Source organism: Symsagittifera roscoffensis, chromosome 6 (genome assembly GCF_963678635.1).
Source record: "Symsagittifera roscoffensis chromosome 6, txSymRosc1.1, whole genome shotgun sequence".
Lineage (NCBI taxonomy): Eukaryota > Metazoa > Xenacoelomorpha > Acoela > Convolutidae > Symsagittifera > Symsagittifera roscoffensis.
In genome coordinates, this window is record NC_087067.1 from 28827229 (window position 1) to 28842281 (window position 15053).

Consider the following 15053-nt stretch of genomic DNA (forward strand, 5'->3'; position numbering starts at 1 on the left):
GACACTGGTGAAATTCTAACCGCAGTTGCTGAAATTGACGCGGAAACAGTCAGTCAATTTAACTTGACTGTTCGAGTCAATGACACTGATTCACCCTCACTTTACGTGGATGTTCAATGCATCATAGATGTCGTTGACCTCAATGAGTTTTCCCCAGTTTGTGGGTCTAATCAGTACGTCGAAACAGTTTTGGGCCATAATATTTTGTAGGTCTTAAAAGCTCATTGCGCCCGCGATCCTTATGATTTTTTATGGTTTTGTTGCCTGTGATACAGTTCATTTTGGCATGAAACCAATTGATTTCTTATATATTCGTCCATTTTTGCTTGTTGTTGTTTAGAGCGGTATTTTGGTGCCTATGACACAGTTCATTTTGGCCCATAATATCTTGTAGATCTTAAATGCTCATTGCGCCTGTCTTAGACGCAGTTCAATTTGGCATGAAACCAATGGATTTCTTATACATTTGTCCATTTTTGCTTGTTATTTGGAGGGAAATTTTGGTGCCTATGACACAGTTCATTTTGGCCAATAATATTTTGTAGGTTTTAAAAGCTCATTGCGCCCGCGATCATTAGGATTTCTTATGGTTTTGTTGCCTGTGACACAGTTCATTTTGGCATGAAACCGATGGATTTCTTATATATTCGTCCATTTTTGCTTGTTGTTTAGAGGGGTATTTTGGTGCCTATGACACAGTTCATTTTGGCCCATAATATCTTGTAGATCTTAAATGCTCATTGCGCCTGTCTTAGACGCAGTTCAATTTGGCATGAAACCAATGGATTTCTTATACATTTGTCCATTTTTGCTTGTTATTTGGAGGGAAATTTTGGTGCCTATGACACAGTTCATTTTGGCCAATAATATTTTGTAGGTTTTAAAAGCTCATTGCGCCCGCGATCATTAGGATTTCTTATGGTTTTGTTGCCTGTGACACAGTTCATTTTGGCTTGAAACCAATGGATTTCTTATAAATTTGTCCATTTTTGCTTGTTGTTGTTTAGAGGGGTATTTTGGTGCCTATGACACAGTTCATTTTGGCCCATAAAATTTTGTAGGTCTTAAAAGCTCATTGCGCCCGCGTTCCTTAGGATTTCTTATGGTTTTGTTGCCTGTGACACAGTTCATTTTGGCATGAAACCAATGGATTATTTATATATTCGTCCATTTTTGCTTGTTGTTTAGAGGGGTATTTTGGTGCCTATGACACAGTTCATTTTGGCCCATAATATCTTGTAGATCTTAAATGCTCATTGCGCCTGTCTTAGACGCAGTTCAATTTGGCATGAAACCAATGGATTTCTTATACATTTGTCCATTTTTGCTTGTTATTTGGAGGGAAATTTTGGTGCCTATGACACAGTTCATTTTGGCCAATAATATTTTGTAGGTTTTAAAAGCTCATTGCGCCCGCGATCATTAGGATTTCTTATGGTTTTGTTGCCTGTGACACAGTTCATTTTGGCTTGAAACCAATGGATTTCTTATAAATTTGTCCATTTTTGCTTGTTATTTGGAGGAGTATTTTGGTGCCTATGACACAGTTCATTTTGCCATGCCTGCTGCCAATCCGGTCCATATTTGATTTGGTGAATACCAAATCAAAGAGCTAGGTCAAGTGAATTATTAGGCTGGGTCTAGTGATCTTCCAACTTGAAGACATCATAAAAATTCCAAGGTTATCTTGCATGATTTTGACCCGAATTTGTTTTGCCCATTGTTCAAAGATTAGATTTTGCCTTTGTATATGTATTTCTAATGTTTTCAATTTTCAGATTGATTGAACTGATTGAAAACAGAAAAAACCAAATAACGGAAAAAGACAAAATATCCGAAAAAGAAAGTGCTGAAACTTCAGAAAGTGAGTATTTTTCGTCTGTTAGGACTGCTAATTTGTCTAAACAATCTCCTAGAATTGGTAAGATGTCGCTTGTTAACCTTTTCAATGACGAGTTTGCTATGCCATCCTGATTTGTAAAAATTCTCAAGCCACCTAGAAAAATTGTCTCGATCTTTACAGCTTTTTGAAAGAGCTCGGATTTTTATTTATGTCAACCAAGAAAAAAAGGCATGTCAACAAAAAAGTTCTTTCGTGTCGTGGCTTAGCAACGATTATTTCGAATGTCTTTTAAGGTCTATGGAGCAGTAATAATAACATGGAAAAATATCATAACCCCCACGAGCCATACAAAAAAAAACGAGATAGATTTTGCTTCTAGTACAAAATCAATTATGGCAAATAAGTTTCCTTCGACCAATTTGGAAGACGGATTAAATCGCTAACGCGTTGAAATCGCTAAATACATCGCGCGTTAATTGTCACAAATTGGCCAAATTAAAACTATAAACCCCATTTGCAAACCGCATTTGCAAACTTTGCAAAAAATGATCACAGGTGAATTTTTTTTCAAATTTAAGCTCAAGACAACACCTTTTGAATGAAAAAACCTGTTAAAGAATGAAAGCCGGTTACAGTGCAAGTAGCAAAGAATGTTACGATCATAGTCTACAAAAAACACACAAAAGAGTGAAGTTGATGTGCCTTTTTTCCTATCCAAATTTTTTCTGTTCAGAACAATGAAAATATGTAAAAACTTTGGATTCGGACGTGTTTTACGATTTTCTTTTGTTATTTTTGAGTAATGTTTAGACCGACTCGACTCAAAGTGGCTATGTTTTTAGTAACGCCTTCTCGTGTTTGTTCTGTCGTGTTTGTTATCGAAAATGAAGATACAGGTTAGGTTTATCTCCGGAGAGTAGATCCTTCTCATTTTGGTTACCCATTTTATTTATGTCATGGGAACCACGGCACAAAACGTTACACAGTCAAGTAATCTTACAATCTCGTTTCGATTGCGAAATCTTAACCGATTGTTACGAAATGCCTGACTGTACCACAACAACTTGAAAAATATTAATGATTGTTGGATCGATAGCTGGGTGGATGGATCGCTAGATGGTCAGAGTGATGTCAGTTTGAATGGACGAACAATTTGATTCGTGGCAAGATGGATGATGCATGGGTATTGGGCTGGCTGGATGGATGGACGGCTGGATATATGGCAAGGTACAAGAGTGATTTGTTGGTTGAAACGCTAGATGGTTGGATCGCTAGACGGATGATTTTATAGATGGCTCAATGGCTGGTTAAATAGCCAGAGTGCTAGATTGGGTAGATGGATAAATGGCTGGTTGCATGGATAGATCGATGTCTAGATAACTCAATGAATGGCTGGTTAGAAGGTTTGCTAGATACATGATTGAATGGTTGGTTGAATGGATGAATGGTTGTATAGATATATGGCTCGAACGATATCTCTAGATGGCTAGTTAGATGAGTGGCTGAAAAGATTGCTAGATGGATGAATAAGTAGATGTTTAGATGAATGGATCGATGACTGCAGATAAGTGTCGTAGCATATGCATATAATAAGATCGTGCCACAACAGCCCCATAGTAGTTTTCGTGGCTGTAATTTTGCTTTTCACTTTTTTGCAATCTGACTCGATAAAGTTGTAGTGTGATAAACACATTCCGTGTTCTTTTTTTTCATTGTGCTGTCTGTGTTCTTAAAATGTCAAATGGTAGTTCAGATATCTCATACTCAAAATATTGTTTAGATGTCTCATAACCAAATGATTGTTTAGATGTCTCAAACTCGATTTGGTAGGCCAGTCAAAAACCCAATAATGCGCTCTGAGATCAATGCCATTGAGGATAGAGTTAGACAGAAACTCAAAGGTGTTTGGTTGCTTTTATTTTATTACCAAGACCAACGGCCAGGAGTTATGGATATTTTGTCGGCCAGTATCCAAATGCCTCTAGATCAGAGAGACGGTATAAAGGTTCGTCAATTTACAGAAAACTAGTTTAAGGTACTTTCTGAGCTTAAAAGCGTGTCTTTTTAGAAAGATCACGTTGTAACAATAAAAATTTCTGGTGTACTATATGAGGCGAAAGTGTATGCAAGAGGGCCGAGGAATAAAATAGATGGATGTCTTATCGACTTGTCCATGGCCTGTGTCAACATTGGAATAGACGAAGAGCCAGGAATTCAATTTCCCAACTGTGAAGATGAAATAACCTTGACGGAAATTGATGGCACCAATGAGAATGAACTGCCACCTTTAACCAGTCTAAATCCGCCGGAGTTTTGTCTTCCAATTGACGAGGAAGAAATTACAGCGGTAAGAATTCATTTGAAATTGAGGTTGGACAAAAATTATAATAGATAGAAAACTAGTATAGAAAATCAATCAAATTTTTCTAAATCAAGGAGAGAGAAGCCCTGAATGAAGTTCTTCAAGAAGTTCAAGTCTCTGTCTGTCCTCAGCCCTCAATGACCAATGGGGATCAACGTGCTAATCTGGCACCCGTAAGAAGAAAGCGAAACTTGTTCCATGCATCGGAGTTGTTGACAGATCCTTCCCCAGTCATAAGTCCAAAGAACAGGCTGGTAGCTTCAACACCACATAATTTTTCGATGCCGGCAAATTATGCACATGAAGCTTCATCAAAGCCAAGTGGGTCTCAAGTTGCCTGCTGCTGTTTGGTGAGCTGTTTCAATTGACAAGTTTCGGTATTCATAAAAAAACGTAATTGATCCTTAAATCTAAGTGAGGGGTGTTAACACAGTTGTTTTGATTTTTACCAGCAAAAAGAGCGTGTAGCAATGATGAATATTCTCCAAAATTTGGGAGCAATAGTCGAAAAACACGACAGGATTGTGACAATGATGAACGAGTGTCTCTCAAAAATGTTTAATCGTCATGTCGACGAAACTATTCGCATTGAAAAGTCGATGAATCGGATGGTAAGCGGCCTTGAGATTTTATAGATAAATTCAGGGAATGAAATTTAGCTCTAATTAAGTGAGACTTAGAAGCTTGATTTTTTTAATGAGGAGTGAGGAAAACCAAAAAAGCTGAAAACATGTTTTTTTACTAGGCCAATAAATTCGAGATATGGACTGGTAAACCGGTTGCGGAAAATGAACCAGAAACTACTATTGACTGGAATGGAAAGGACCTCTTGCGGTTGACTGCTCTAAACCCCGCAAAGTATGGAAGAAAAATAGGACAGCTAATGTGGACCGATAATGAAATTGCTAGTCACATGATTTCGCCTAAAAAGGCCTCGGGACCACACTGTCGCCAACCATTTGGAGATACACGAAAAGGCATCTGGGCAGGTAATAGTCACTTTTGAAAACAAGAGTTTTCAAAGAAAAAAAAATTTATCGAAGGGACTGTTTTTTTTCGGATTAAAATAAGTGTTACAAAATCTGTTCTTTAATTGTTCAAGATGCCATTCGGAAGAAGTACCCTAATAACCCAACTGAGGCGTATGAGGAGGCAAAAGAAAGTTTTAACCGGTTTGGGCTGGAAATTCAGGCCAGCAGACGTCAACAAGAGCAAGCAGATTTGCAGCGGCAATTCACGCATCGAATGCTGAATCTGCAAAGCAGCACCGAGACAGATGTCAGCAAGACAAACGAAAACGAATAGATCATGAATTGTTGGGCTTAAACTCAATATTGATCTAAAAAGCGCTGAAATATTTGGTTATACTAATAACTCATGAAAGCTCTACTCAACCGTTACAACTCAAACTGAGTGTTTTTGCTGAGACTTCTTATATTATACTTCTTATACTCAAACTGAGACTTCTTAAACTAATTTTTCAACCACCTGATATCCATTTCTTTGTTAGTAAACTGATAATATAGTTTGGCATGAAACCAATGGATTTCTTATAAATTTGTCAATTTTTGCTTGTTATTTGAAGGGGTACTTTAGTGCCTATGACACAGTTCATTTTGGCCCATAATATTTTGTAGGTCTTAGAAGCTCATTGCGCCCGCCATCATTAGGATTTCTTATGGTTTTGTTGCCTGTGACAGTTCATTTTGGCATGAAACCAATGGATTTCTTAAAAATTTGTCCATTTTTGCTTGTTATTTGGAGGGGTATTTTGGTGCCTATGACACAGTTGATTTTAGCCCATAATATTTTGTAGGTCTTAAAAGCTCATTGCGCCCGCGATCATTAGGATTTCTTATGGTTTTGTTGCCTGTGACACAGTTCAATTTGGCATAAAACCAATGGATTTCTTATACATTTGTCCATTTTTGCTTGTTATTTGGAGGGGTATTTTGGTGCCTATGACACATATCTTTTTGGCCCATAAAATTTGTAGGTCTTAAAAGCTCATTGCGCCCGCGATCATTAGGATTTCTCATGGTTTTTTGCCTGTGGCACAGTTCATTTTGGCATGAAACCAATGGATTTCTTATACATTTGTCCATTTTTGCTTGTTATTTGGAGGGGTATTTGGGTGCCTATGACACAGTTAAATTTGAGCCATAATATTTTGTAGGTCTTAAAAGCTCATTGCGCCCGCGATCATTAGGATTTCTTATGGTTTTGTTGCCTGTGACACAGTTCATTTTGGCATGAAACCAATGGATTTCTTATATATTCGTCCATTTTTGCTTGTTATTTGGAGGGGTATTTTGGTGCCTATGACTTAGTTCATTTTGGCCCATAATATTTTGTAGTTCTTAAAAGCTCATTGCGCCCGCGATCATTAGGATTTCTTATGGTTTTGTTGCCTGTGACACAGTTCATTTTGGCATGAAACCAATGGATTTCTTATACATTTGTCCATTTTTGCTTGTTATTTGGAGGGGTATTTGGGTGCCTATGACACAGATCAATTTGAGCCATAATATTTTGTAGGTCTTAAAAGCTCATTGCGCCCGCGATCATTAGGATTTCTTATGGTTTTGTTGCCTGTGACACAGTTCAATTTGGCATAAAACCAATGGATTTCTTATAAATTTGTCAATTTTTGCTTGTTATTTGGAGGGGTATTTTGGTGCCTATGACACAGTTCATTTTGGCCCATAATATTTTGTAGGTCTTAAAAGCTCATTGCGCCCGCGATCATTAGGATTTCTTATGGTTTTGTTGCCTGTGACACAGTTCATTTTGGCATGAAACCAATGGATTTCTTATACATTTGTCCATTTTTGCTTGTTATTTGGAGGGGTATTTGGGTGCCTATGACACAGTTCAATTTGAGCCATAATATTTTGTAAGTCTTAAAAGCTCATTGCGCCCGCGATCATTAGGATTTCTTATGGTTTTGTTGCCTGTGACACTGTTCAATTTGGCATAAAACCAATGGATTTCTTATACATTTGTCCATTTTTGCTTGTTGTTTGGAGGGGTATTTTGGTGCCTATGACACATATCTTTTTGGCCCATAAAATTTGTAGGTCTTAAAAGCTCATTGCGACCGCGATCATTAGGATTTCTCATGGTTTTTTGCCTGTGAGGCATTTTGGCATGAAACCAATGGAGTTCTTAAAAATTTGTCAATTTTTGCTTGTTATTTGGAGGGATATTTTGGTGCCTATGACACAGTTCATTTTGGCCCATAATATTTTTTAGGTCTTAAAAGATCATTGCGCCCGCGATCATTAGGATTTCTTATGGTTTTGTTGCCTGTGACACAGTTCAATTTGGCATAAAACCAATGGATTTCTTATACATTTGTCCATTTTTGCTTGTTATTTGGAGGGGTATTTTGGTGCCTATGACACATATCTTTTTGGCCCATAAAATTTGTAGGTCTTAAAAGCTCATTGCGACCGCGATCATTAGGATTTCTCATGGTTTTTTGCCTGTGACGCATTTTGGCATGAAACCAATGGAGTTCTTATAAATTTGTCAATTTTTGCTTGTTATTTGGAGGGGTATTTTGGTGCCAATGACACAGTTCATTTTGGCCCATAATATTTTGTAGGTCTTAAAAGCTCATTACGCCCGCGATCATTAGGATTTCTCATAGTTTTTTTTGCCTGTGAAACATTTCATTTTGGCATGAAACCAATGGATTTCTTATAAATTTGTCCATTTTTGCTTGTTATTTGGAGGGGTATTTTGGTGCCTATGACACAGTTCATTTTGGCCCATAATATTTTGTAGGTCTTAAAAGTTCATTGCGCCCGCGATCATTAGGATTTCTTATGGTTTTAATGCCTGTGACACAGTTCATTTTGGCATGAAACCAATGGATTTCTTATAAATTTGTCCATTTTTGCTTGTTATTTGGAGGGGTATTTTGGTGCCTATGACACAGTTCATTTTGGCCCATAATATTTTGTAGGTCTTAAAAGCTCATTGCGCCCGCGATCATTAGGATTTCTTAGGGTTTTGTTGCCTGTGACACAGTTCAATTTGGCATAAAACCAATGGATTTCTTATACATTTGTCCATTTTTGCTTGTTATTTGGAGGGGTATTTTGGTGCCTATGACACATATCTTTTTGGCCCATAAAATTTGTAGGTCTTAAAAGCTCATTGCGCTCGCGATCATTAGGATTTCTCATGGTTTTTTTGCCTGTGACACATTTTGGCATGAAACAAATGGAGTTCTTATACATTTGTCAATTTTTGCTTGTTATTTGGAGGGGTATTTTAGTGCCTATGACACAGTTCATTTTGGCCCATAATATTTTGTAGGTCTTAAAAGCTCATTGCGCCCGCGATCATTAGGATTTCTTATGGTTTTGTTGCCTGTGACACAGTTCATTTTGGCATGAAACCAATGGATTTCTTATATATTCGTCCATTTTTGCTTGTTATTTGGAGGGGTATTTTGGTGCCTATGACACAGTTCATTTTGGCCCATAATATTTTGAAGGTCTTAAAAGCTCATTGCGCCCGCGATCATTAGGATTTCTTATGGTTTTGTTGCCTGTGACACAGTTCATTTTGGCATGAAACCAATGGATTTCTTATAGATTTGTCCATTTTTGCTTGTTATTTGGAGGGGTATTTGGGTGTCTATGACACAGTTCAATTTGAGCCATAATATTTTGTAGGTCTTAAAAGCTCATTGCGCCCGCGATCATTAGGATTTCTCATGGTTTTGTTGCCTGTGACACAGTTCATTTTGGCATGAAACCAATGGATTTCTTATACATTTGTCCATTTTTGCTTGCTATTTGGAGGGGTATTTGGGTGCCTATGACACAGTTCAATTTAAGCCATAATATTTTGTAGGTCTTAAAAGCTCATTGCGCCCGCGATCATTAGGATTTCTCATAGTTTTTTTGCCTGTGAAACTTTTCATTTTGGCATGAAACCAAGGGATTTCTTATAAATTTGTCCATTTTTGCTTGTTATTTGGAGGGGTATTTTGGTGCCTATGACACAGTTCATTTTGGCCCATAATATTTTGTAGGTCTTTAAAGCTCATTGCGCCCGCGATCATTAGGATTTCTTATGGTTTTGTTGCCTGTGACACAGTTCATTTTGGCATGAAACCAATGGATTTCTTATACATTTGTCCATTTTCGCTTGTTATTTGGAGGGGTGTTTTGGTGCCTATAACACAGTTCAGTTTGAGCCATAATATTTTGTAGGTCTTAAAATTTCATTGCGCCCGCGATCATTAGGATTTCTTATGGTTTTGTTGCCTGTGACACAGTTCAATTTGGCATGAAACCAATGGATTTCTTATATATTCGTCCATTTTCGCTTGTTATTTGTAGGGTATTTTGGTGCCTATGACACAGTTCATTTTGGCCCATATTATTTTGTAGGTCTTAAAAGCTCATTGCGCCCGCGATCATTAGGATTTCTTATGGTTTTGTTGCCTGTGACACAGTTCAATTTGGCATAAAACCAATGGATTTCTTATACATTTGTCCAGTTTTGCTTGTTATTTGGAGGGGTATTTTGGTGCCTATGACACATATCTTTTTGGCCCAAAAAATTTGTAGGTCTTAAAAGCTCATTGCGCCCGCGATCATTAGGATTTCTCATGGTTTTTTTGCCTGTGACACATTTTGGCATGAAACAAATGGAGTTCTTATACATTTGTCAATTTTTGCTTGTTATTTGGAGGGGTATTTTAGTGCCTATGACACAGTTCATTTTGGCCCATAATATTTTGTAGGTCTTAAAAGCTCATTGCGCCCGCGATCATTAGGATTTCTTATGGTTTTGTTGCCTGTGACACAGTTCATTTTGGCATGAAACCAATGGATTTCTTATATATTCGTCCGTTTTTGCTTGTTATTTGGAGGGGTACTTTGGTGCCTATGACACAGTTCATTTTGGCCCATAATATTTTGTAGGTCTTAAAAGCTCATTGCGCCCGCGATCATTAGGATTTCTTATGGTTTTGTTGCCTGTGACACAGTTCATTTTGGCATGAAACCAATGGATTTCTTGTACATTTGTCCATTTTTGCTTGTTATTTGTAGTGGTATTTGGGTGCCTATGACACAGTTCAATTTGAGCCATAATATTTTGTAGGTCTTAAAAGCTCATTGCGCCCGCGATCATTAGGATTTCTCATGGTTTTGTTGCCTGTGACACAGTTCATTTTGGCATGAAATCAATTTGCAGGAAGCGGTTTTTTTCAATTTCTGTCAGTTTGTTTGTAGAGCATTTTTATAAAATCTCGGCATTAATAAGCATTGTTTTCTTTGAGTAAAGTTGTGTTTTTTTCAAATAGAAGAATGAACTTGATGGACGATGTGGACTGGATTATTTTGTCCCATTGTGATGGCCATGTTGTGAAGGAATTGGTAGAATATAACAATCGCCCAGCTGAAACAGCTGTTAATCGAATAAAGTCAACGCGTCGTTATGAAAATTTACTTAAAAATAATCCGATATGGAGAAATTGTCATAATTTTCTCAAGAAAAGTTATGAAAGTATATCGGATCGATTCAAAATTGTTCATGATAATTATGGTGGCTATAGGATGCTCTATTGTGGAAACAACGCTCTACCTAGCAAAACTGTGCTCACAGATGGACCTAAAGGGTACCTTGCTCGTATAAAAGATGACGCTACTACTTTGTCTGTGATTCAAAAAAGCTCAGATAGATCAAAATCCTATCTCATGCTTGGTCCGATACGCTTTCTTAACTCGGATTGCGAACCCAATTGCGAGTACGATTTTTCGTCACAGGATACTTATTTAGTGAGATTAAGAACATTAAAAAAAATATCCCCGAACTCAGAATTATTGGTGAAATATGGTTCAAAATTCTTTGAGGAGGCGGAATGCGCATGCAATACATGTGATTCTCGCAAATTTTTTTGAAACCAGCTTCTGAAGAAGCTTCAACGTCTTCTTCAAAAATGATCAAGCCAGTTTCCAATACTGGTAAAACTGCTAGTTTTGATAGATCCGATGCAGAGCTTTGTTGCCAAAATACTTATCAATCTGCAAAAACTGATGTTGCCCACTTAAACGAAGGTGTTGATTTATATTCACAGGCTGTTGATAAAGAAAATTTTTTGGAGTCCCATGCAAATGAGCCAAGGAACCCTAGAAAACGTTTACGCGATAGACACTCAGTGCGTCTCAGAAAGTATAAAGCTATCATGAGTGAAACGATGATACGAAAACTCAGCCGGCAATCTGAATCAAAGATTGGTAATACTGTTGAAACGTTGAGCTCATCCTGCATGGAGCACGACCAATCAAGTGACGAAGAGAATGCTGTAAGGCTTTTTACTGGTAACTGTTCAAAAAACGTGGACGTCAACATACCCGAAATTTTTCAAGGACCGTGGATGTCTTCTCCGCTTCCAGGCAGCGTAGAACTTATACCAACTGATATTTCGAGCATATGGTATCAATGCAGCGCTGGTGACGAAAATTTGCCTACAACTTTTCTGAAAGAGCCTCTTTTCCCCGGTGCGCGCGTAAGTCAACATAATGCTCAACTTTTGATACGATCTTTCACAAGCCAACATCGTTTATCGGACGCCTGTCAGGTTGATCTTATGAAACTTCTGAATGCTTTTGTTCCTGCCCCAAATTTATTGCCATCGGCTTATAAATTGCTCAAATCTGTAAAAGACAATTTGGAATCTTCAACATCGAATACAATTGATCATGAAAATGGCCGTACGTGTGTTCTGAAAGTGACAGAGCTACTGAAACAAATTGTTTGTAGAAACATCCGTTCTCTACTAAGATACAACATCGAAAGAGCCAAAAATGATCTCCCGGATTATCCTTTTGGTAAAATTACTATGCCAAGCAGCAAGGATAGTTTACCTATAGATCTAATACTTTCAACAGATGGTGCCAATTTTGTCCAATCGAGTAGTAATCATCAGATGTACCCCATCTGGTTACAAATAATACAATTACCACCTATACTAAGAATGTCCAAAAAAAACATCGCCCTTGCAGCTCTGTGGATTGGTCGAGGCAGACCATCTTGGGGTCAAATTGTTCCGTATTTGAACCGTGAGTTGGCCAAAGTAGAAGCCGTAGAGTTGCCTAACGGAAAATGCATTTTTCTAAAATTCAAAGTTCATCTGTTGGTGGCCGATATGATTGCGAAACCCGCTGCTCTGAATATGTACCAACACAATGGTTTCTATGGCTGCATGTACTGTACTCACCCTGGTTTCACAATCGAATCCAGTCACTGTTATTATCCAGAGCAGACTGAGGTTGACGGTAAAAAAGTTTTTTTCACCTATAAAACGAGAGAGAAACAAGTTACTGATGTTCTTGTGAGAAAAGCTGAAGACCTTATCCGACAAGGCGAAAAAGATTTCAATGTAGTCGGTGTCAAAGGAAGAAGTGATTTTGGTTGCCTTATTGATAGTAAGTTGTTCTTTATATTTTTAAACTTTTTCTGGGCCCGACTTCTCTTTTTTTTACAGAAATTTTTTTGCTATCATGTTCTTTTTCGGTTAATTGTCCCTTTTAATTATCCTGTTGGTTCATTTTAGATCTCCCACTAGCAGCGCCTATTGACTATATGCATTGCGTCCTTCTGGGAGTTTTTCCAGCGTTGTTGAACAGACAGCTCAAATTGCTCACAATTAGCCAGAAGCAGTCATTGGAAGGACTCATACGCTCAACATTTTTGCCATTTGAAATGACAGTTCACGGTAGAAAACCACGATTAGTCTCTGAACGCGCTAATTTTAAAGCGAATGAGTATTTCCAGTACCTATTCTTTCTCTCACCTATATTTTTCCGTAGCTTTTTCCATGTCGATTCCCTACAATATATCAACTTGTTGAAACTTTCTTTCGGAATACGCATTTTGCTAGAATCAAATCGCGAAAATGATGTGAATGTTGCTGATGGCTTGTTGAAAAGTTTCTGCGACAATGCTGTTAAGATATTTGGAACAAAAAAGTGCGAAACAATAAACCTCCATTCGCTAAGACATCTTCCTGATCAAGTCAGAAGGTTCGGTCCCCTTTTTGTACAATCAGCCATGTCGTTTGAGTCAGCCCATGCTTTTCTAGCGAAATTTGCATCAGGCTCACATGACTTTTGTGAAATTATTGCTCGTAGATACCTAGAAAGACATTTGTTGTTAACGGATCCAATAGCAAATGATGATCTGACCGAATTGACGGGCAATTGGACCGGTCAGTCGTTGACGAGCTTCATTAATGCGGAGAAAGAGTCATACGTCAATTTAACACCTCTCATTGAATTAGCTATAGCTAATTATCCTGGAGCAAAAATTCAATCACACTGTAAGATTGAAGGTGTCGTATATGACTCAATATCCTACAGCCGTAATATAATGGGGCCAAATAGCTATGTGCGGTATTTGTCTAATGGCTCATATCGTTATGGTCAGATACAATATTTCATTACTTTCGCTGAAGAGCCGAACATTAAATACGCATTCGTTGCGAGGCTCAACCTCGACGCTAAGTATTTATCAGTTGATCCTTGCTTGCAAATGAGCTACTTCATGAAAGTTGAACGATCTGTCCAATGTGAAAAAGTCCCAACACGCTCATTTCATAAAATGGCGTGTATCGAAAATCAAACGGAAACTTGGCTGGCATCGGTTCCACCATTTCTTGATCACAAATGAAAACTTCGATAAAACTTACTCAAACAAACTCTTTGCCGTAATGCGATTTATTTTTTGCTTTATCTATTTATTTTAAGCCGCTATTTTGCCTCTTTTTGCCTACTTGCGACGTGCTATTTAATATTTCTGCTAACAAGTTGATATTGTGTTTCCAGGTCCTCGCTTTGAATTGAATTCAATTTTGTCATTTTCTGTAGTTTGGTTGCTGCGCTGCAACTTTTGCTCCTATACTCAGATCACTTAAGGTTTCTTTAAGGGTTGCTCCTATACTCAGATCACTTAAGGTTACTCTGAGTTGAAGTTTCTTTTTGATCTGTCTCTGTACTAAATTGTACTATGATGAGATCGCCATATTTGTTGACGGAACCTAAAATTGTTCTAGAGGCATCTTCGGTGCCAATACATACTAATTTTGAGGGGGGAGCGCGCGCCGAAAAAACGCTATACTTTCGGTCAAAGCGTAAAACGGCGTGGTTGGCCTGTTCTTTTTCAACGTTTGTCCTCCCCCTTTTGAGAAATTCCTAGATCCGCATCTGCTTTGTCATTATAATTTCGGTTGGTGGCCTATAATTTGGGCCCTCAATTTGTAATAATTGTTTTAAGAAAATGGTACGCCGATAATTGTCCTTTGTTCAACAAAAACAATGAACAAAATAGTGACCACCGCAGTCGCGCCAATGTGATGCGAGCTTGCCAACAAAGTTCAGGACTTAATACGAAATTTAGAGTAGTTTTTGCCGCGAAGCTATGCGAAAACTTGTTTGGTAATGTGTTTCCAGGTTCGCTTTCAACTGAATTTGTTTTATTTTTTCTGCAGTTTTAGTTACTGCGCTGCAATCTTTGCTCCTATACTTAGATTACTTAAGGTTTTGAGTTGAAGTTTCTTTTTGGATGTTTTTCATGTTTTTTTCTACTGTTGTTTTTTAAGGGATAGTGGAGGCATACTTTGGTGCCGATGATAGTTTTTTTTGGCCCATATTTTCTTTTTAGTTTCTATCCCTCATTACGCTTGTCATTGTTAGAATTTTTCATGTCTGCGACATAGATCATTTCGGCATGAAACAAATAGCTTCTCTGAGTGATCGCTAATGTTTTTTTTTGTATATTATTTGGAGAGATATTTTGGTGCCTTTGACACAGTTCATT